We start from the raw sequence: 25,309 nt of genomic DNA, 5'->3' as shown, positions 1-25,309 counted from the left end.
CCTATCTACACTAGTGAACATGGGCATTTGTTTAAAAGTGATTTTTTTTTTGTAATAAAGGTGCTGGCTTAAAGTCTAACCACTGATAGAAATTTTGAAACTGTGGTCTTATTTATGTTTTAGTGACATGTCTAGTGTCTCTAATTACCTAACTTAATAAATTCCCTCATTTTAAGGCCAAGAAAGGACAGCATGTACCTAAGACGTGTATATGACTTTCCCTACAAATGGTCTAAGAAAAGGCAGAGAGAGGAGGCAGATTAATTTTTTAGCATTGCCCCTGGGTTTCCTTTAGATCTTAAATGCATTTGCTGCTTGCCATAAAAAGCAAAGTTAGAGAACAGTCGTAGAGCCTTGACCAGAAGTGAATGACATGTGTCATTGCTGTATACTATCAGTTTTGTGTGTAACTGGTACCAACTTGGCTCATTAAGTTTTGTCCTCTGAATGTTTATTTGTCAACTGTCACTTTGCAGCCACCTTGGCATGGCCTACAGAAATGGAAAAGTGGATGAAACACTTTCTCCGGGCTTTCAGAGGTGCTGGATAGGTGGGGACCTGGCAAAATTCATGGGCTGCTACCTGACTGACCAACTGCCTATTGAGATAGACCTTTCTCAGGATTTATCTTCAAAAGAGTGAAGGTTCTGTGTTGTACATGGAGGACTTCATGTGCAGGGTTGACAGATACAGCAAATAAAAATTCAGGATACCCAGTTAAATGTGATTTTCAAATAAACAATGATTAAATTTTTAGTATGAACATGCCTTAAATATTGCATGAATAGCCTGTATTTTATCCAGCAACTGCCTTAATATTGCAACTTGTGTACAGTGAAAAAAAGGCCAGTCTGTTTTCAGATATTCTTTCTTTTTTTAAATCTACATCCCGTTTTAATTTCTTGTCTTCATCCGGCTTTAATATTTTCTTGCCTCAAGGTAGCTGAACATGATATGTTGCCGTTAGGGGATATCTTATTCTTTTCTATATGAAGGCCGAAGAATGATCCACAGATGCTGACAGATACTCCACAATGAGAGTAATCATTAAAAATATAGTCAGTGGCCAAAGGCAAATGTCTCTGCGACAGCATTCAAATGGAAAAAAAAAAATTAAAGTGGAAGATTTGTAAGCTTTAAAATTTCGTGTTAATGTATTTAAACATGTAAATGACTGTCATCTTCCTATACCACATTATAATGTTGGATAATGGTGGCCCTGGATTTTATATTCATGGGTGCCCCATCCTTATTTACCGCCCCAGATTTTTACATGAATATGGATATAAGTGTGCTCTCACAATTCATGTACTACAAGTTAAAGAATCACAAGAAAAATGTAAGGTTGGTAATCCTTCTTTCTAATACTTCTATTTGTAATTGACATTTTCTCATTTAAAAACCAATAGAACATCTTAGAGTTATTTTCAACGGGAGAAGGCATACTTTGATAAGACATAACATTTCTCTTACTCATCGCAATGAGTCCTTGGAGAATTTTTGGATGTGGCACATTTAGATTCCATGTTATTACTTTTTATTTCAATTGGTCTGGGTGAAAAGTGAACAGAAATGACAAATCAGAAAATTTTGGTTCCTCTAGATGAGGGAGAGATTGGCAAGACAAGTCAAATAACTCTTAGAGATCTCAGTCGGTGATCAACAGTACAGCTTTTTCTCTCCTGGCTACTCTAAAAACACCTCCTCCCCCAAATAAGAACTGCAAATGGTTCCAATGTGTACTGATTTGTCAGTACTGTTTCAGCTCATTTAATCCTGACACCACTCCATAGGGGAGGTACTGTTTTTATCTTCGAAGCCCTCAACATATATTTATTGAATAACCAACTGACTATAATTATTTTTAAATTTACTCTGATTACCATTTCTTTAAAAACTGTTTAATCTGTGTGCCTCTCCATTTGTTTACTAGGAACCAGCACAAAAGCAAAATTTGGTTTTAGCTCTGTATCAGTGAAAGTGGCCCCATTTCTCTCCTTGGCACTGATGGGACATATTTCCTACTGCCCCCTGGTGTCTATAATTGTTACAAAGGTGAGGACAGCTGCACAAATCTACACAATCAGCTCCAATCTCACTGGGTACTGTTGTGAGGAAGGCATGGGGACACCTCCCAGTGGTGTCCCTTTTATATGTGCTCTTTGCTGTCACTTATTCCTCATAGTGACCTCAACTTTACAGATGAGAAAACTGAGGTGTTCATGAACTGGACCAAGGCCATTAGATTTCTGAATCAATATTAGGGGATATCAGGAATTTATCTGACCAATTCACAGTTTAAATGTTATCATGTGAGTAATAACCTTCATGAGAAGAGGGTCTCTACTCAGTTTTGAGCCCCAAGCACCTAGCATGTAGCAGGCATTTCAATGAATAGCAGTGGAATAGAATTCATTATAAAATATGTGGACGTCCCCAAGAGGGGTCAAGATGGCGGAACAGCATTGAAGTTGTTTTGCATCTCGCATCCATGAAATACAGCCAGATCAACGCTAAACCATCCTGCACACCTAGAAAACTGATCTGAGGATTAACACAACAATCTGCACAACCTGAACCACAGAACTCAACAGGTATGAGGCACAGAGAGGTGAACTGGGGGAGAAAGAAGCCGCAGAAGGCAGGGAGCTGTTTTTGCTTGTGGAGAGAGGATAGAGAGCAGGGTGGGTGGGTGGAGGGAGTAGTACGGGAAAAGCAGCCCCCCCCCCCAAAAGCAGTGGAGAGAAAGTGGAAAAGTGGAAATAGCCACAGGGACTGAATTATAAAGGGAGAAAGGAGAAAGGAGAGGGTTTAAAATCCATTAAGACTCTATAAACAGGGGGAGTACAGAGTCTGAAACTCAGCAGCTTGATACCTGGTGGTGCTCTGGTGAGAAGGACAAATCCTTAGGAGCAGAGTGAAGTCCAGAGGTCTTCGGGCCAGATGGGGAGAGGCAGTTCCCCTGCTGGGAGGACATCTGGTAGAGGCTGTGTGGCCACCCGGTTCCAGCAGACCCTGGAGAACAACCACATTCACTGGTGCTGGAACAAGGTCATTAAGGGGAAAGCCTGGTGCCAGACTTGTGTTGTGATTTTCCATAATCCCTGAAATGCTACTGCTACACGATCGCGTGAACTTTTTCTTGTGGGCTGGCACCCAGCCGCGATCTCTGGGCATTGGCAGCAGCGTGGTCCCACCAACATTCCTGGGTACAGCCAGCACCTGGCCACTGCTCGGTGAGACCCTCCCTCATAGGGGCACAACAGGTCAAAGCCACAGTCCCTCAGAAGCAAGGCGTCAGGAAACACAGCAGCATCTGAGGTAAAACTCAGGAGGGAGGTGCTGCCTGGGGCTTGGTCACGGAGAGTGTAAACCCAGGGAGTTGACAGAAGCCGGAGACAAAGTACTGGCGCACGATTGCTGATCCAGAACAGAGTTCTGATACTAGATACTAGGTAGCTGAGAGATGCCATTTTTACCACTCCCAGGCATGCGCATATGCACCTACAAGCGCCAAAACAATCCACCCAAGTAAGCTAAGCAGCGCCATCTAGTGGAGAATGGAGCCATTACACCAAGCCCCGCCCAACTGGGCCAACTTCGCTCTTCAGGAACACCACAAATCTCTCTGCCTGCCTAGTTTAGGGACTCTAAAGCGCTTCATAGTCTGGCTTCTAGGAGAAAAAAAAGTTATTCCAATTGTATTTCAGTCTGTTTGCTGGTTCATCTGTTCAATTTTCTTTTTTTTCCCCTATTTATTTCATTTATTTTTCTTGAATACAGAAAGAGAAAAAAATTATTTTTATTTTCAATTTTTATTAAAAATATCTGTCTTTAATTTTTTCTACTTTATCTACTTCCTTATAAATTTTTCAAATTCTATTTTACTCCCATAATTTCATTTTATTCCTTTTCATTGTATTAATTTTTTCAAATTTTCAAAAAATTTCCTTTTTTTTCTTTTTTTTTCCCTCTCTTTTTCTCTAATCTATCAAGCCCCTTTCAACACCCAGACCAAAACACACCTAGGATCTAGCATCATTTATTTGATTTCTGTGTGTGTGTGTTGTTTTTAATTTTTTAGTTTTAATTCTTTTTAATTTTAATTTCTTTTTACCTCACTAATTCCTTTTCTTCCTTAAAAATGATGAAATGAAGGAATTCACCACAAAAGAAAGAGCAGGAAGAAACGACAGCCAGAGACTTAATCAACACAGATACAAGCAAGATGACTGAACCAAAATTTAGAATCGTGATAATAAGAACACTAGCTGGGGTTGAAAGTAGATTAGAATCCCTCTTTGCAGAGATAAAAGATGTAAAACTAGTCAGGATGAAACAAAAAATGCTATAACTGAGCTGCAATCTCAAATGGATGCTACGGCAGAGCAGTGAATCAGCAATAGAGAGGACAAACTTATGGAGAATAATGAAGCAGAAAAAAGAGGGAGACTAAGACCAAAGAGCCTGATTTAAGAATTAGAGAAATCAGTGACTCATTAGAAAGGAACAACATCAGAATCATAGGAGTCCCAGAAGATGAAGAGAGAGAAGAAGGGGTAGAAGGGTTATGTGAACAAATCATAGTGGAAAACTTTCCTAACCTAGGCAAAGACAAAGACATCAAAATCCAGGAAGCACAGAGGACTCCTATTGGATCAACAAAAACCGACCATCAACAAGGCATATCATAGTCAAATTAACAAAATACTCAGGCAAGTAAAGAATTATGAAAGCAGCAAGGGAAAAAAGTCCTTAACCTACAAGGGAAGACAGATAAGGTTTGCAGCAGACCTATCCATGGAAACTCGGCAGGCCAGAAAAGAGTGGCAGGATATATTCAATGTGCTGAATTGGAAAAATATGCAGCCAAGAATTCTTTATCCAGAAATCCTGTCATTCAAAATAGGAGAGATTAAAGGTTTCCCAGACAAATAAAAATTAAAGGAGTTCGTGACAACTAAACCAGCCTGGCAAGAAATTTTAAAGGGGACTCTCTTAGGGGAGAAAAGATGGGGGGGAAAAAAGACCAAAGCAACAAAGACTAGAAAGGACCAGAGAACACCACCAGAAACTCCAAGACTACAGGCAACATAATGGCAATAAATGTATCTCTTTCACTACTCACTCTAAAAGTCAACAGACTAAATGTTCTAATAAAAAAAAAAAAGGGTAATAGAATGGATAAGAAAACAAGATACATCTATATTCTGTTTACAAGAGACCCACTTTAGACCTAAAGACACCTTCAGATGAAAGGAAGGAGATGGAGAACCACCTATCGTGTTAATGGCCAACAAAAGAAAGCCAGAGTAGCCATATTTATATCAGACAATCTAGACTTTAAAATAAAGAGGGAACAGGAGATGAAGAAGGGCATTATATCATAATTAAGGGATCTATCCACCAAGAAGACCTAACAATTGTAAACATTTATGGTCCAAATATGAAAGCACCCAAATATATAAATCAATTAATCACAAACATAAAGAAACTCATTGATAATAATACCATAATAGTACGGGTCTCCAACACCCCACTTACAATAATGGACAAATCATCTAAACAGAAAATCAACAAGGAAACAATGGTTTTGAATGACACACTGGATCAGATGGACTTAACAGATATATTCAGAACATTCTTCCTAAACCAGCCGAATACACATTTTTCTCCAGTGCACATGGGACATTCGCCAGAATAGGTCACATACTGGGACACAAATCAGCCCTCAACAAGTACCAAAAGATCGGGATCATACCATGCATATTTTCAGACCACAACACTATAAAAGTTGAAATCAACCACAAGAAAAAATGTGGAAAGATAAATACTTGGAGACTAAAGACCATCCTACTAAAGAATGAATGGGCTAACCAAGAAATTAAAGAGGAAATGAAAAAAGTACATGGAAGCCAATGAAAATGATAACACCACAACCCAAAACCTCTGGGACACAACAAAGGTGGTCGTAAGAGGGAAGTATATAGCAATCCAGGCTTTCCTACCAAAGGAAGGAAGATCTCAGATACACAACCTAACCTTACACCTTAAGGAGCTGGAAAAAGAACAGCAAATAAACCCCAAACCAGCAGAAGACAGGAAATAATAAAGATTAGAGCAGAAATCAATGCTATTAAAACCAAAAAGCAGTAGAACAGATCAATAAAACCAGAAGCTGGTTTCTGGAAAGAATTAACAAAATTAATAAACCCCTAGCCAGATTGAGCAAAAAGAAAAAGGAAAGGACCCAAATAAATAAAATCAAGAATGAAAGAGGAGAGATCACAACCAACACAGCAGAAATACAAACAATAATGAGAATATTGTGAACAGTTATACACCAATAATATGGGTAATCTGGAAGAAATGGACAAATTCCTAGAAACATATACACTACCAAAAGTGAAACAGGAAGAAATAGAAAATTTGAACAGACCCATAATCAGTAAGGAAATTGAATTAATCATCAAAAATCTCCCAAAACACAAGAGTCCAGGGCCAGATGGGTTTCCAGGGGAATTCTACCAAACATTTAAGGAAGAGTTAACACCTATTCTCTTGAAGCTGTTCCAAAAAGTAGAAATGGAAGGAAAACTTCCAAACTCTTTCTATGAAGCCAGCATTACGTGATTTCAAAACCAGACAGAGACCCCACTAAAAAGGAGAACTATAGACCAATTTCCCTGATGAACATGGATGCAAAAATCCTCATCAAGATATTAGCCAACCGGATCCAACAATACATTAAAAAAATTATTCACCACGACCAAGTGGGATTTATACCTGGGATGCAGGGTTGGTTCAATATCTGCAAAGCAATCAATGTAATACATCACATCAATAAAAGAAAGGACATGAACCATATGAGCTTCTCAATAGATGCAGAGAAAACATTTGACAAAATACAGCATCCTTTCTTGATAAAAACCTTCAGGAAAGTAGGGATAGAAGGATCTTACCTCTAGATCATAAAAGCCATATATGAAAGACCCAATGCTAAAATCATCCCCCTAAGGTCAGAAACAAGACATGGATGTCCACTCTCACCACTGTTATTCAACATAGTATTGGAAGCCTTAGCTTCAGCAATCAGAGAACACAAAGAAATAAAAGGCATCCAAATCAGCCAGGAGGAGGTCAAACTTTCACTCGTTGCACATGAAATGATACTCTATATGGAAAATTCAAAAGATTCCACCAAAAAGCCACTAGAACTGATCCATGAATTCACCAATGTTGCAGGATATAAAATCAATGCACAGAAATCGATTGCATTTCTATACACTAAGAATGAATCAACAGAAAGAGAAATCAAGGAATCGATCCCATTTACAATTGCACCAAAACCCATAAAATACCTAGGGATAAATATAACCAAAGGCATTAAAAAAATCTATACAATGAAAACTATAGAAGGCTTATGAAAGAAATTGAAGAAGACACAAAAAGATGGAAAAAGGTTCCATGCTCCCGGATAGGAAGAACAAATATTGTTAAAATGTCAATACTACCCAAAGCAGTCTACATATTCAATGCAATCCCTATCAAACTAACACCAGCTTTCTTCACAGAGCTAGAACAAACAATCTTAAAATTTGTATGGAACCGAAAAGACCCTGAATAGCAAACTTGAAAAAGAAAACCAAAGCAGGAGGCATCACAATCCCAGACTTCAAGCTCTATTACAAAACTGTAATCATCAAGACAGTATGGTACTGGCACAAAAACAGACACTCAGATCAGTGGAACATAATAGAGAACCCAGAATTGGACCCAGAAACGTGTGGCCAACTAATCTTTGACAAAGCAGGAAAGAATATCTAATGGAATAAAGACAGTCTCTTCAGCAAGTGGTGCTGGGAAAACTGAACAGTGACATGAAGAAAAATGAACCTGGACCACTTTCTTTTTTTTAATATTTTTTTTAACGTTTATTTATTTTTGAGACAGAGAGAGACAGAGCATGAACAGGGGAGGGTCAGAGAGAGGGAGACACAGAATCTGAAACAGGCTCCAGGCTCTGAGTTGTCAACACAGAGCCCGACGCGGGGCTCCAACTCACGGACTGCAAAATCATGATCTGAGCCGAAGTCGGCCGCTTAACCGACTGAGCCACCCAGGCAGCCAAACCTGGACCACTTTCTTACACCATACACAAAAATAAACTCAAAACTGATAAAATACCTAAATGTAAGACAGGAAACCATCAAAATCCTTGAGGAGAAAGCAGGCAAAAACCTCTTTGATCTTGCCCGCAGCAACTTCTTACTCAACACATCTCCAGAGGCAAGGGAAACAAAAGCAAAAATGAACTACTGGGACCTCATCAAAATAAAAAGCTTCTGCACAGTAAAGGAAACAATCAGCAAACTAAAAGGCAACCAACAAAATTGCAGAAGGTACTTGCAAACAACATATCAGATAACGGGTTAGTATCCAAAATCTATAGAGAACTTCTCAAACTCAACACCCAAAAAACAAATAACCCAATGAAGAAATGGGCAAAAGACATGAATAGACACTTCTCCAAAGAAAATATCCAGATGGCCAGCCGACACATGAAAAAATGCTCCACATCACTCATCATCAGGGAAATACAAATCAAAACCACAGTGAGATACCACCTCATATCTGTCAGAATGGCTAACGTTAACAACTCAGGCAACATCAGATGTTGGTTAGGATGCAGAGAAAGAGGATCTCTTGTGCACTGCTGGTGGGAATGCAAACTGGTGCAGCTACTCTGGAAAATAGTATGGAGGTTCCTCAAAAAATTAAAAATAGAACTACCCTATGACCCAGCAATTGCACTACTAGGTATTTATCCAAGGGATACAGGTATGCTGTTTAGAAGGGGCACATGTACCTCAAGGGTTATAGCAGCATTATTAACAGTAGCCAAAGAATGGAAAGAGCCCAAAGGTCCATCGATGAATGTTTAAAGAAGATGTCATATATATATATATATATATATATATATATATATATATATATATACATATATACATACACACAGTGGAGTATTACTCAGAGATCATAAAGAATGAAATCTTTCCATTTACAACTACGTGGATGGAACTAGAGGGTACTATGCTAAAGCGAAATTAGTCAGGCAGAGAAAGACAAATATCATATGACTTCACTCATATGAGGACTTTAAGAGACAAAACAGATGAACATTAGGGAAGGGAAGCAAAAATAATATAAAAACAGGGAGGCAGATAGAACATAAGAGACACTTAAATATAGAGAACAAACTGAGGATTACTAAAGGGGTTGTGGGAGTGGGGATGGGCTAAATGGGTAAGGGGCATTTGGGAATCTACTCCTGAAATCACAGTTGCACTATATGCTAACTAACTTGGATGTAAATTTAAAAAATAAATTAAAAAAGTAAAAAATAAAGTGTTACATCTTTAGTTCTAAAATGGTGAATAAAACATGAGACTGAAAAACAAATATGTGGATGTCCCTAGTGAAACATTTGGTACTTAGTGAGTCCCTAATCGGTTTTCTCCCCTACACCTCCCACAACACCAAACCCACTTTAAGTGTATTAAATAAACACGGCATCAGGAACTAAAATAAAGGGACAACTTGGTAAAGATCACTACAGTAATGGAGTATGAATTATATGTATATATTTTATAATAAACACACATGCAGTCACCACCATAACTAGTTCAATCAATCTAGAACAAATCCTGAATTTCTGTGGCAAACAGCCTAAAACAATATGACAGACTAGCTCTCTTCAGTTTATTCCCTCAGGCCTAAAATGAGCCGCTCATACAATTTATGAGGCTTCCGGAACAGTTTTGCTTAGCTGCAATATCTTGTGTGGGCAAAGTAGACTGGATTTGGAATGATGTTAAACTTAAGGTCAATGCAGGGTTCAAAAGAAAATTAAGTTTTGCAAAGGAACGTGTGCTCGATGGTCTCTCTAACCTGGAGCATTAGGGGATAAAGCAAATCCCCCAAATACAAAATGTGTTTGAAGGTAATTTTTTATTGAAGTCTATTGTCTTAACATGTGGTTGTAATATGTAAGAAACTGTGCGTTCTACCTCTGCAGTTATAACTTCACAAATGTTTTTTAAAAAAAGCTTTATCAGTTTGATGTTAAACAAGTGGGAATGATTTACCCAGAATCTTGAAGTCAGATGTCTGTGTGCCTGGTGTCTCCTGATGCTAACCCTAATACTGATGCAACATAACTAAAAAATTAGAAATAGAATACAGAGGTAAAACTGCATGGACTTCTTCTGCACCTAGCCAACTGTGGTGGGCGATGATCTTACACGGGACCCAGTTTTCTACTTTGCATAATTGGTTTCGGTTTCTGGCTATGCCTTTCACATTTGCTAAGGTTCTACATCCCATTATTTCCTAGCTCCCTAAACAAGGGTATTTAATCTGATCATCACTCCTGGAAGTTCTTTTGCTTTTATTACTACCTGCTGGAGTTAGAATACAGCCAGCTAGTGCTCGTGGAGAAGGAGCCATTCTGTTCTGCAGTAGTTAATGGGTTTTGGGCCAGGGGCTTTCAGTTTTTGCCTCGGAGAGTTTCTCAAAATGTACCTCGACTGGCACTGCTGACTTAACCTTGAGTGCTACAAGTAGACAATGAGATGTGAGTGTTTACTCAGAATGTGTTGGCTAAATGACTCCTCTTTTCCCCCAGCACAGGACCCTTGCTTGACACATTCCACTGGTGCCTGGGTTTCCCTTGGTCGCTTTGCTATCTACCTATCTCTAGTGCAGGGAGTTTTGCTGCCTCTCTCCTCTCCGAGGCCTGGATGCCCTCTCTGTTACTTCTCTTAATTCTGCTGACAACGCTGTCACTAACACTGCTTTTAATCTCCTCTATCCTGTTCTGCACTCTCTTCCTACGTCATCTCTGTAGTGTTCTGTCTCTCGCCTGCAGTCCCTTCCCAAAGTCTGTCAATGCTAGTATGGAGGCATTGAGCTTATAGATGTGTAGACGGGCAATTAGAACAATACGTTGCTTTCCTACAATTGATTCAGCCAATCACCACAGTCCATCAGACACCACCTGTGGCTGTCCTCCCAGATGCACTTACGGATGCTGAGTTCTAAGGGCATAAAAATGTGAGGGTATATATTTTTTACCCTGATACCTTTTGTTGTGGAACCATTCCAGAAACGCAAGTATTAGGGAGATTAAATACCAGATAAGTGCTATTCAGTGGCAATAATTTCTTTCCGTATGCCAGTTTGTGTCGGTTCAGTAGTTTGTGGCATTTGTTCTCCATTGCCATGTTTGTTTATTGCTAAGCACTGGGGAGTAGAAGCTTGAAAATTTGTTTTCTCAGGGGTGCTGGTGTTCATTGTGCCCTCATTGGCAATACGAAATCCATGATGAAGAATCAACAAAGCAACATGGGACTTGAATAGCAATAAATTCTTTCTTTTAGATCCATTTTTGGGAGTCACTTAAGAAATACTTTTGCTGAGGCGCTCCTGGGTGGCTCAGTCAGTTACGTGTCTGACTTCAGCTCAGGTCATGATCTCACGGTTCGTGTGTTCAAGCCCCACATGGGGCTTGCTGCTGTCAGACTGTCAGTGCAGAGCCCGCTTTGGGTCCTCTGTTCCCCTCTTTCTGCCCCTTCCTCACTTGTGCTCTCCCCAAAATAAATACATTTTAAAAAAGAAATACTTTTGCCTAGTCTTTCATTGTTGTTAATTTTGTAACTTCACAAGGATATTGTACGTGTGCTAATGTTAGTCTAGGAAATAATTATCTCAAAAAGAAATGGGAGTGTGCTAGGAAGCAATCCCCACACCCTCTGTGATCTTCCAGTAAAAAAGCTGAAGAAAGAGTTTTTATTCACTTTTTAAAATATATCTAAGAAACTTCAATCCTTTGGGATTTCATAGGTGGTGAACTTTAGTATAGCATAACTGATCAGGGCTTGGTAAGATCCATATACATGACAAAAGCACCCTCTCTACTCATGGGACAGAAACTGATGGGCAGGAAGGCCTGACCCACAGTGAGGAGACCCATCCTGCGGGTGAACTTGTCCGTTTGGCCCTCCTACAGGCGGATGATTTCCTATTGGTCAGAGAAGTGGTCCCGTGGGGACTGAAGCAGAAATTCAGACGGAAACCAGACAAATATATCTCTACTGAAGTTATTTGGGAAACATTTTTATATTGCTATTATTCAAAACCACTTAGCATATTTGAATACATAGATAAATGATCTTACTATATGATTAGGGATACTACCCATCCTAGAAAGAGATGTTTAACATTCATTGGTCTCTAAAATAACGAGGATGCAGAAAAAAATGACCTCCATCCCACTTTTCTCTAATGATTCCCAGTTTCCCTTAAAATAGTCATATCCTAAGGTATATTTAGATTGTCCCTAAATGTTATCATTTCTTTCTGTGTTACTACTTTTAGGATATCCCAGGTATATTGGAATGTCAGGCTTTATTTCTGGCTATGTTTATTGTATGTTCTAAGTAGGATCTCAATTCTCCCAGTTAAGTACATTATTTGATCTGTATACTCCAATAAATCAAAAGTGCTTATTTCTTTTCGTCTGCTTTTGGAAGATGCCTTAGAATTCTAACAAGTACTTTTGGGACCAGCAACATGGAAGACTGAAACGATTCTTGTTCAGATTTGTTTGTTTGTTAAACTCCTTTCAGCTTAGGCAGTAGAATTAGATCATCCAGAACTTTATTGCATTTTACTTTTTAATTTATTTGTTTATTTTTGAAAGAGACAGTGACAGCTCAAGTGAGGGAGGGGCAGAGAGAGGGAGAGTGAGAATCCCAAGCAGACTCCGCACTACCAGCACAGAGCCCGACGTGGGGCTCGAACCCACTAAATCGTGAGATCATGATGTGAGCCGAAACCAAGAGTCAGATGCTTAACTGACTGAGCCACCCAGGCGCCCCTAGATCAGCCAGAATTTTAGCTACATCCGTTTTTGCTGGGCTTGCATATTAACATCAACATAACAAAGTCGCAGTAAATTATACGAAGCATTTGCCATGGATACTATGGTTGTTTCAGCTTGTGAAAAAGTCACTCTTTCCTTGTACTTTGCAGCCAGTTCACTACCTTATGGCCAGGCAGGTATGACCCAACTGGGATATGTGTACTTTATCTTCATGATTTATGTGGACGTCCAGATATTGCATTTTCTCATTCCGTCAGGTCCTAGAAATTAAAACCTCCAACTAAATTTCTAAATGTTTAATGAAAGTAAAATAATATTTTTCTCTAATTAATGCCTTTGAATTTGCACAGAGTACACATGTTCTTACATATTTGTCAATATTTTGAAATGAAGTATTACAAAAGGTAAAAAATTTGAGAACAATATATACATTTATATAACTAAACATATACCAAGAAGAATAAATAAACCAATAATCAGCCACAAAAAATCACATTGCAGGCTCTGAATGAGAATAAAAAAGCTTCATGGAAACAGTGCTTTCTTCAGGGAAAATTGTTGTGGTTCCTCCCTCAGAATGAGAACACTGGGACAATTAACAAATGATTGCTGGTGCTGTGCCACTCATCAATAAAAGTGAATCTTACGCATTAATAGTTCATGGTATGTAAAACATTTGGAACAATTGGCTAATTAATTTAATGGAAACTAACAGTAGTGTTGAGCCTATCTACGACCTGCGAATGTAGGGAACAAATATGAGTGCACTCTGCGTTCTCAGTATCTTAGCTTATTAAAATTTATGATAACTTTATAGTCAAATTGAAATATATTTTTACGTACTTTTACTCATTGGTACTTTGAGTTTTAAAAATCGTAGCGGTGCTTGTCGTGGATCGGCTAAATAAAACTGGTACTAGTTTTCGTTTGGAATTGCAAAGTGAGGGACCCAAGCCTCATGTTCTGGATTGTCATGCAGAATATCAAATAATCACTTAAGAATTCTTGGCCTGAATTTTACTTTTATTTCTTGGACCCAGCCATTAAAGAAAATCAAAATAGCCTCTTGCACTTTAGCAGATCTTTATGATTTTTAGTGCTTTATGACAGATCAGTAATGAGTACTCCCAAAATGTTTTTGTGAAGCAAGAAAGTAAGGTCCTCATTTAAAACTGCAAACTTTGAGGCAGAGAGCTTAGGAATACACTGTGAGTGAGGGGCAAGGCCACCAGAACCTGCAGCAAGTTCCGGAGTGGGCAAGGCAGTCCGAGAACCTGTACAAAGATGAAATCTTGAGTTATACTTCTCTCCACCATTCGAGGACGATGGCAGGCAGAGAGGAGCTCCATGCCATCGCAGACTGACAGGGAAATTGTGGTGCAGCAGCATGTTTCTTTCAATTTCTTTCATATTGGGTGAGTGGGGTGGATTTATGGTCTCTTCAATGAACAACCCAAAATACTATTTTTATTTTGGTTTGATCATATGAATGCTTAATCTCCTGCTCTATGTATTGGAATGCCTGGGAGGGTATTGTCCTCCAAATGACCTTTCCCAAAATCAAATCCTGAATCTGAAAGCTGTAACCTAAAACCCCCAATCATGGCCTTAAAAAAGTTTCCCAGAGAGAATTAGGCCATTCCTTTTTCATTTCTAAACATATGGGCCTCATGCCTGCATTCAGAAAGTATGGTATCCTTGGCCTCAAGCCTCCCTGAATGTTGGGATGCGTGGATAAGCAATAATCTCTCAGTTCCAACTTGATTGGAGCCTGAACTCAATCTCACCTGAAATTAGTTTTCAAATCCAAATACAATTAAAAACAGATGTTTCCAAATAGACTGAAAAAGGTTGTGGAAAAAAAAAATCAGGTTCACTGCCTTTAGGATTGGTTGAATTTTTCAGGTATTTATAATCAACAGGAAGGGAGGAGAAATAAGGAGTTGTTCTCAGGGAGCTTGCCCTGCCTTCCTTCCCTCCCTTTCACTTTCCTCCCTCCCTCCCTTCCTTCCTTCTTTCCTTCCTTCCTTCCTTCTACTGAACGCTCCAAGTGCTCAGAACCAGTGCCTTTTGAGAAAATGTATTATAATTTGCCAGTCCGGACTTTTCTGCCCAATCCACATCCTAATCTATTCCAGGTGAAAACAAATTTGCATCTTATGTTAGGCACTTAATAATTCTTATTACTGAGAATTAATGTCTACATATAGAGGAAGGGGCACATAAAAAATAAATTGTTACCCCAAAGTACTAGAATATTAAAGATTATTGTCCAGAAAGTTTCATTTCACACATGCTATAAAACTCCTTCTAAAGCTAGCCTAATGGCAATTCAGGAAACATTAGTGAGTTTTGGAAGGTTTTCTTCCCCCATTGAATCAGAACCCCATTAAACTACGCATGGTGGGGAAAGGGAGGAGAGAGCTCACTTGTGGACAAATAGTCCCCATGAACTTTAATGCGTTAAAATGGACTCATAAGTTCTCCTAAGATGAAAAACATGTGTCCAATTATTGTGAGATTCACCACTCCCTACAAGTTCAGAACAGACCATCCTCATGTCCTGCTTCTAAAATGAGTACGTCTATTCTCAGAATAATTTTCAGCATTAAGTCTGGTCCACCATTTGATTTTTAATCTCCTCTTTTATCCCTAGAATCTCGCATTCCTGGTGCACTTCATCCCTTTTGTGTGGAATAATATCCTTCAGAAATCTTTGATGCATTGGTGAATTAAAAGAAAAAAATGAAATGTAAGTGCTTGCTCTATTTGTCATTTTTAATACGTTTTGAGCCACTTGATTTATGATTAAGCATTTCTTGGGAGAGGAGAATGTTTAAGGTGGTATTTTGAGCTCCATTTAAGGCAATTTAGTTGTCATCAGGCCTCCTCACCCCATAACCTTCGAAAGACCTTGCTTCATAAATTGGGCCCAAACAATTGGCTTGTGTTTCGAGTAGACAAAGCCTTATGGAAATGATACTTGCTAAGTGTTTTTATTGGACATCTGGGTAAGAGTTAGCCTTTGTCAGACCAGTCACAGACCACAGCTAGCCTGACTCCTATAGCCTTGGTGGCGGTTTCTGCCCTCAGAAAACTCTTTTAAAATTATTTTACATTGAGAGGGAATGAGATTTGGATTCATTTCCCCCCTGCTTTCTGCTTTGATTCTGGATCCAGTGGCTGACATTAAGGGTGTCCATTCCACTCCTCCCTCATCTTTAGGTCAGCTGTCCGTGTTTAGTGCCCTGTGTGCCCTCTGTTCTATGTCAGCGTAATGTGGCACCGGGTGGAATCTCTGTCGCCCACGTGATGTTATACCAAGGTTTTGCGGCCCTGCTAAGGAAGGGTAGGACAATTTTAGGCCCTAAGGGTGCTAAGTTGAGTTCAGCCAGCTTGAAGGAATGACTCTTTCTGTACGCTTCCTCTCCATGAGTCATCTCGATCCAAACTAATGTTGGATGCCAGAGCATAGAACCTCCCCATGGTCTAAGTGAACCTAGATGAGAGAGGAAAACTTAGTACAATGGCACTCCATTTCTTAACAGCAAAATGTATCCTTTATTTAAAAGGAATAAGAACAATGGATAGAGTATCCCTCAGGGGTGATTACCAGGTGAGAGACTGAGAAGTGCTCTTGTATTTTTCATTACTTGTGCCATAATACAGAATCTTATACTTGTAAAACAATCTGGCCATGAACTTAATTCTAGAAATTCCTGAGCCAAAGGCTGAATATCTCCTGGAGGAGAACGTCAGTGACAAAGGCAGGAAGTGACGATGCCAAATATGAAGTAAATAAGTCAGTCAGTCAGTCGGTAAGTAAGTAAATAAATAAGAAATGTTCAGATTATTCAAAAGATGAATTTTATTCTTGTTTAAACTGAGAAAAATGTCAATTCCCCATAAGAGAATGGATTTGCACGTGATTCCAGGTGCTGACAAGAATAACACACGGCCCTAGCATGTGGTACTCTCCTTCTTTGTATTATTGCTTTCCTGAGAGTTCTGGGCTATGTTAATTTTAATTTTTTAATGTTTATCTATTTTTGAAAGAGAGAGAGACAGAGAGAGCGAGCATGAGCGGGGGAGGGCCAGGGAGAGGGATAGACAGAATCCAAATCTGTGCTCTCAGCACAGAGCCTAACACAGGGTTCAACCCACCAACCATGAGATCATGCCCTGAACCAAAGTCGGACGCTTAACCAACTGAGCCAACCAGGCTGGGCTATTTTAAATGAGAGAATTTAAGTGTGTATCCTATGGAGGTGTTCATTTAACTCCTTCCACTGAGGATGCGTGCCGGAGACCTAATTAAACGAAGTTTTCACACAAGACCTCATCGTGCCTGGATGTGACTTCAGAATCACGGAGTTATGTCACTACAGTATACTGGTGATACACAGAGTTTTAAAAACATTTAAACATTTACAATGGTTTCCAGCTGACAGAGCAGTTTCACACATGGCATCTCCGACTTGTTGCTCTTTGGAGGGAAGGCCCTCAACAAGTTCAAAGAGCAGGACGTAATCTTTGCATTAGCAAATCCCTGCACTAATACAACCCGAAAGCTACCAGCAAGAACCGCTGGAGTCACAGATTCTGCCGTAACCAGCTTTCGAGTCTTTGCACCTCACTGTGCTTGTCAATAATGGAAGGAATTCAATTACATCCTTAATAGCCTTTCCAGCTTTAGGATTCTTTGTCTATTCTCTATATTCAACTCAAGAGCTTTCTGGGTTTGTTTGTTTAATTCCTTTGGGTGTAGGATGTAAAGGAAAGCAAGCAAGTCAGGAAGGAGGCAAGGAAGGCAAAAATCAGGAAGGGGAAACAAGAGTGAGAAAGAACTTGGAGAAGAATGAAAGGAAATAAGCTTACAGATAAGTAATGGGGTGACAGGACTGTGGGAGGCGGGTTAATTTCCCATATCTCAGATTTACTATGAGGGGGAAATAGCTGATGATTTGCAGTGTAATTCTGTAAGTAGTGTCAGAATTAATAATCCTTTTAACTTCTTCGGGAAGAAAAGCATTCCAGGTGACTGCACAGTTGATTCTCTACTGCAGGCAGAGACCACGGCAGCCCAGTTTGGTGGCGCTGGAAGGAGACCCATTGCTAGTTTATATGAAGAGGCATCCTAGAGTACGACATGCAGCCTCGCCCACAGCCTCTGACGGCGGGGTGATGAGGAACGTCCTCTAGCTGACACTGTTTGGGTGCAGGAACCCGCTGCTGCCTTTTCCTGTCTATAGCATGTTCATTGTACAACATTCTGCCCCAACCAGGTCCGTTGGTTGCAAAATAAAGAATGTGTTTCCCATCAAGGTTTTCTGCAACTGGCTACATTTCAGTTGATCTCAACATCTGTAGGAATTACTATCTCTATTCCTAACTTTATCCAGTAATCCACAGTGGTTCTTATTTCTTTAATGTATAGAATAACAACAACAACAACAACAAACAACAAACAACAAAAAACCACTCAGATGTGTTCTGTGTGACACTGTGGTCTCTTAAAGCAGACAGGGGTTGCGTGGGGATTAGACATCCCTTCTGTTGTGGGTAATTATAAAATGTTTCATTTCCTAGCAGGCTTTGAGGAATGTATTGATTATCTGTGGAGTGAACTGGTTCTGGAAAAGGTTGCAAAGCGTTTTCAAAGCAGAATTGCCTAATATGAGGAGGCATTCCATAAACATTGGATAAAACACTGCGGAGTGTACTGACCTGTGCACGGGTGGGTGGGGATGGCTAGGAGGACAGAACAGTGCAGACCTTCCTCCCTGGGCAGGAGGGGGCTGGGCTGTGATGATCCCTGCAGCCACTGAGACAGCCACTCCAGACGATGTCTCTGTTCAGGACTTGCCTCTGAGGCTGTTGCACTGAGCCCTTTGTTTGGAAAGAAACATCATTCCTCAAGCCTGAGGTCTGTCAGCTGCTGCCTGGAGCTTAGCAAATGTACAGGCAGCTCTAGTGCCTTCTTTGTTTATGAAAACCACACCTCAGTGCAATCCTTCATTGACGTGGCAACTTATTCAGGAGAGAGGGGGAGCCGGATCCTTGATCGGAAAAGTTACATAAAATGAAGAGTCATCTTAAAAAGCTAATACATACATACCATAAACATTTTCTTTTAACTTAAAATATAAAACAGTGTATTCATTCAGGAATCACTTCATGTAGGAAGGGGAAAGTCTTTTCTTTGAATCTGGGTCTGATACTGGAGCTGCCTTTCACAAACCCCATTTATAATGCACCATCTACAGTTTCCAGTTTTTGGCTTCTTTAAAGTTATGTCTTCATTATGAGAACTCAAAAACACTCGGACTGTCATCTAAGAACAGAGGCCTCCAGATTGTAATTATTTTTTTCCCTGACTTCTACAGTTGCCTCACTCGTGCTTAATTTCACACTACTTTTAGGAGTTCCCTTTTGGCAAGCCTTTCCAAGGCAGCCTGCCTCATTTTCACATAAACACCCCCTTCCCTTTACACTCATATTTCATTGCTTCACATAATATACTTAAATTGTGTACATATATGAAGCCCAACAGGGCACACACAGTTTGGGGATCAAAAACAACGGATTCTTGGTGAACTTACAACTCAAAGTAGAAGTGAATGGTTCTAGAGAGAGGTCTGATCTCTGCTGGTTCTCAGAGTTGGGGCAAAGAAGGAGGAGGCTTACCGAGGGTGTAACGGACCAGTCATCTGCAGAATTTATATTCAGGGGTCTGTGAAGCCATTTCTACTAGAGTGGAATTCAATGCTTACCATGTAGAGCACTATGTGACAGTCCCCAGTTGGGGAACAAAGACAGAAGTCCAGTTGCTGCTAAGTGTTATGTGCTGTAGAGACAATCAGCACAAGGGAGGAGAGATCACTTCTGGCTGAAATAAGTGACTGGATTACAGCTGTTATGGGTTTAATTGTGTTGCCCCAAAAGCTCATATGTTGAAATCCTAACCTCTAGTACTTAGGAATGTAATCGTGTTTGGAGATAGTGTCTGTAAGGAAGTAGTTATGTCAACATGAGGTCATTAAGGTAGAGCCCTAATCCAATATGACTGGTCTCCTTATAAGAAAAGGAGATTTGAATACAAACATGGACAGAGGGAAGACAATGTGTAGAAACGGAGTGAAGGGGCATCTATAAGGTAAGGAGAGAAGCCTAGCACAGAGCCTGTCCTCATGGCTCTTAGAAGGAATCAATTCTCCTGACACCTTAGCCTCAAACTTCCAGCCTCCAGAACTATACAAAAATAAGCATCATTGGTTTAGCCACCCTATGCTACTTTATTACAGCAGCCCAAGCAAGCTAATACAGAAGTCTTCATGGAGGAGGAAGCATTTGATGTGGGCTTGAAAGAATGGTACCTTAGTAGCTGAAGATAAGAAGAAAGAAATTCCAGGCAGACAGAAGAGAAAGTGCAAAGCTTAGAGGTGGGCAGGTCCTTGAGATAATAAGACTGTTTGGCTAGGGGAGAATTACTGCAGGGCCGGAGTAGAAGAACAGGCTAGAAGAGGTAGGTCAGATCCTTAGGGCCTTGAGGGCCATCGGCAGGCAGTGGCTTCATTGGAAGACTCTGGAACAATGATATGATAAAAGCAGCATTTTGGAGACATTGCTTTATATGGAGTTGTCAGAGAAGGCCTGACACCTGCCAAATCTTTGTGGCCGTCAGCAGCAGGAGTATGATGGGATCCCAGACATGGCTGGCAGCACTGCTCAGGGTGAGTGGAATTGGTGGGAGAGAGTCAGGACTCACCACTGCATATGAGTGAAAAAGCATCTTTACTGCCTTATTAAAGTTCTAACTCTTACCACCTCACCCCTGATAATCCCCTGACAATAAAAGAGAGATGCCAGGCTTCTGGACTTTATTTGCTTTTTAGTTGAGCAGGGAATGGACCCATGAGTGGAAGAATTCAGGAGGCATGTTTGGCTCTAGGCTTCTGAAGAAAGTCCCAGCTCAACTCTCGCAGGGAGACTAAACTTTAGTTCATCTTTTGGTTTATATGACACTGTTCCCATTAGGTGTTGAAGCTGAAACAGCATTTTATCTTGCATGCAAACCTTAAAAGCCTATTTATCTGTGTGTAATAACTCCTAGAGAACCTATAAAATTATTGGTGCTTACTGTTTTTTTAAATAAATGCAGTAACGTCCTTTTGCATGGTTTTTGATAATACTTGTATCCTGTTGCATCAGAAGAGGCTTCTCACACCTCCATTGACACTAGCTGTTCTAGAGCCTTGTGGCATTTTTAAAAATGACTGCCCAGAAAAGACTTAATTAGGAACAAGTCCCCACCCAGGGAGATTCTGATTTGGTAGGTTCTGGGTATAGATACATACAGAAAGTCTTGTGGATGATTTTGACATATAGGTAAGGTTGCAAAATCACTGATTACATCAACTTTTCAAACTCTTATAACAGTTTTGAGGACAAGGTTAAATTTGATACCAAAGAATTTTAATCCCTATGATTCCAATTTTATCAAACTTTGTTAGTTTCTCTAGTAAAAGCTTTGCAGTCCAGGATTCAAACTGGTAAATTCACCACTTCTACGTTCTGCTCTAATTTAAAGAGATCCCCTTCGCTTCCTCTTGATTCCTTCAAACCAACCGACCAAAACAAAACCCTGTGAATAAAAGATAGAAAATCTGTTTAGGTAAATATTGTTTTAGTAAAAAATTGTTTCACTAAAACAATTCCCTGCCCAGAATTACCACCAACTAATCCTAATTCAGTTGAAATACCAATCTCTTTATAAGAAACATACCAGGTGAGAATATTGTCCATAAATTTAGATGTGCAAGAAAGGGAACTTTATTTTTCTATAACTCAACTCTATTTTTATTTCATGCTCCATTCCATTAGCTGAGGAAAATCTTAGTTTTAGTCAATAAAGATTATTTGCTACCTCTTTCCCAGGGGTTGCACTAAGTTATTGGGAATATAAGTGAGTCCAAGGCACAGGGATGGAGGGGTGGCATGGAGGTTATCCATGAGCTTGGAGTCATCAACTGTTCCTGCCCGCATCCTTGAAATGACCTCTTTCCTGACTGGTCCTTGCTGCTATGTCATCCCTCACACCCCACTGCAAAGCTTTGGGTCTCCACTAATTCATGCATCTCCTGGACATAAGAAGATGAGTCTGCTTCTTCCACACTGCCCTGGGCAGGGGTACACCATGTGGTTGCCTCTGGCAAATTTATGACCATACAAAGGGTGACCATTTCTGCTTTGGGATACTGCTGCTCCCCATGCTGTGCCCAGGAAAGAGGGGTACGTTTCTTCCATTCCACTTTGTTTGTGATTGCAGCCCCCTCCCCCTCCTTCAAGGCCCCAGCATCTCCTCCCTGCTGCTTCTCCCTCTGCTCCAGGAAATCTTTTCCAGCCTCTGAGGCAGCAAGCCTTGGGCTTACATAATCAAGCATTCTTATAAATCTGTTACATTGTTTCTGTACAAGCATCCTTTTGGTTTTCCTTTGAGGGTTGGACCTTTGAACAAATCAGAGAAAATGCCTTAGGGCAACTGAATGGCTCAGTCTGTTGGGCATCCAACTCTTGGTTTTGACTTGGGTCATGCATGATCTCACGGTTCGTGAGTTCAAGTCCCACATCCAGCTCTGCGCTGACAGTATGGAGCCTGCTTGGGATTTTCTCTTCCCCTCTCTCGCTGCCACTCCCCCCCCCCTCAAAAAATAAATAAACTCTAAATTAAAAGAAATTTTTTAAAAATAAAATGGCTTGTTCCTCTCTTCAGGCACCACCACTTGTTCCCCAAGGCAATAAGCACCCAGCTAAAAACATCAGGTGACACTAAGGAGTGATGGAGATAGAAAATTAGAGCTCTGAAACATATTTCATTAGGCCTTGGCTGAACCTGTGATGAAAACCAGAGGATCACAGCTTTAGGGATCAGCTTAATGAAGAACTTTAAAGAATGTTGACATGGGGCCTGGCGAACACAAAGCACTGAGTTAGCCAGAACATCTAAATCTATAGTGGTTAGAAAATGTAAGATGTTTACTTTAAACACACTAAGAATATAAACAGCAAGGTTGGAGTGAAGGTCTTTTTCTCCCCATGTTTATATTTATTCTGTTTCTTGTTGTCATTAAATCATTCTCTGACTAGTTTGCAAGAATTTCCTTGGAGAAATACTGACTCTAAACTTTATTGTTATCTTCTCTGGACTATATCCTTAATCTCAGAGACATACTTGCTTGGAGTGGGAAATTGCATTTACTCACTATAAGTTTGTGAAAGGAAATTGAATTTGATAGAATGTTTATTGCTAGAAATCAAGTTCACTCACCTAAAGTTGTAGCATACACACAAGCTCTGTGGCCTCTCTAACTTCATTCTGTTACTTTACTCTGATATAAGGGCCTTGACTTCATTTAGTTAAAAAAACATCAAGCCCTTTACTTAGCTTTCTCCCTATAAGCCTGTTTGAAAAAACTCCAAGACTCTAATGAAAGTCATTTTAAAGAGCAATGTGATTTAAGTTTTTCCCTATTACTGAAAAAAGGAAACACCAAGAGAAAAAAAAAACATTGATTAATACTTGGCACTGTTATTCTACAGAAAATTTTAAATGTCTTTCTAACATGTCTTAGTGGCAAATACACAATTCTAGAGTGGTACCACTGAAGGGGATACAGACCAGAGAAAAGTTGTGGAAGGAGGACACAGTTGTATTTCATTTCCGTAGTCAAGTGTCCAGTTCTTTGTACCTGAGGTGTTAATACCACAGAATAAAGTAACTTGATAAAATTCATTCACACGAATGCATTGGTTATGTTCTATGCTACCTTAGTCTCCCCTATTTTATATGATTTCACAAGAGCAAAGACTGTCTATTTGCTGTCTATTTGTTGTATCCCCAGGACTTCCTACTAGAAGAATGGTAGGCAGTCAATAAACATTTGTTGAAAAAAAAATGAATGAATGAATGGATTCTCCCAGACTTTCACCCTATATCTTTGAAAGTACTGTTAGAAAAATGTCAAGTTTTCGTACAAAGGTGTGAGAATAGTTGGCATCAGCAATAGCTGTGGCTATCCTTAGACCAAGAGGCCATCCCTATATCCTTCAAACGACACACCCTACTGGTCTGATACAAGAATTCTGTGCAAAGTTTGCCTGTATCTGCCCATTTTTGAGTAGGTGGGCTCAATCCTTCTGTTCGTTAGGACACAATGGATATTTTCCTATGAGTAGTTGATACAGTTTTGGTATGTAGTCGATGAATTATGTAGGTAGGGCCTGGAGGAAAGGAGCAAGAAAATACTCTATTAATTTTCATACCTTTTGTAGTATATTTCTGCAAGGTCACATGTCTACTAGAGACTGAAGAATGTGGGAGACACAGTTACATGGAGTCATTACAAAAGGACCCAATTCTACCTATAATATCTTTCCTTTCATTACTCCATCATCGTCCCTGAGATGTTCAGGCCTAAATTTTAATCTAAATATTTTGAAATGTTTATAAGTTTTGGAAAGTATAACAATAACTCTAATCTTTTTCCTTTTCGTTTTACTACAGCTTTGCAAGTAGGTAGTTAAGTGTAATGTTTGACAGGGGTTAGGAGCACATTCACACTCCTGTATGTGTACATTGCTTTTTGCTTAATAAAAGTTTGAAATTAAATTAACACTGATGATGTTAAATGCCTCCTATAAGTATAGAATTTCATTTTCTTTCATGATGAAGTTCAGCTTCACAATATTTAGTTTTTGCTTTGTTTTGTTGTTGTTGTTGTTGGTGGTGGTGGTGGTGTTGGTGTGTGCGTGTGTGTGTGTGTGTGTGTGTGTGTGTGTGTGTAAATTAAAATTTGGGGCAGAATTTGTAAAATTTTGAACATTCTATATATACAACACATTTTCTAAATTTGGTTGAATATTATCACCATATACATATATAAGTTATAACTTGTTATTCAATTTGCTTTTCAAAGATCAAAAAGTTTCATTAGCAACATGTTGGCTACAAGTTAGCTGGTCTCATCCTGCTCTGTGCCAGTTACCTCAAGTATATGTTTTCAAGTGGGTAGAGGTGCAGATGTCAAAAAGGTCATAAAAAGGGTGAGATGTTTTGGGCGTTAGTTTATATAATAGTTCATCAAATTTTCCATGAAATATTGGCAACTTTGCAAGTTGGTATTCTGTTTTGAGATGGAAACCAGCATTCACTGAAATTGAAATGTAAACGTTGGGTAATATTTTATTATCAGTGTTCCCATTCTCAGGATGCTCGAACCTCAATCCATCACCAGGAAGAAGTTTGGACTGTCACATCAGGGGGCCCTGCGCCCTTTGTATGTTTCATATCCTTCAGATAAATGT

This window comes from Leopardus geoffroyi, chromosome C2 (assembly GCF_018350155.1).
Source record: "Leopardus geoffroyi isolate Oge1 chromosome C2, O.geoffroyi_Oge1_pat1.0, whole genome shotgun sequence".
Lineage (NCBI taxonomy): Eukaryota > Metazoa > Chordata > Mammalia > Carnivora > Felidae > Leopardus > Leopardus geoffroyi.
The sequence above is the reverse complement of the archived record's forward strand: the minus strand, read 5'-3'. Positions refer to the sequence as shown.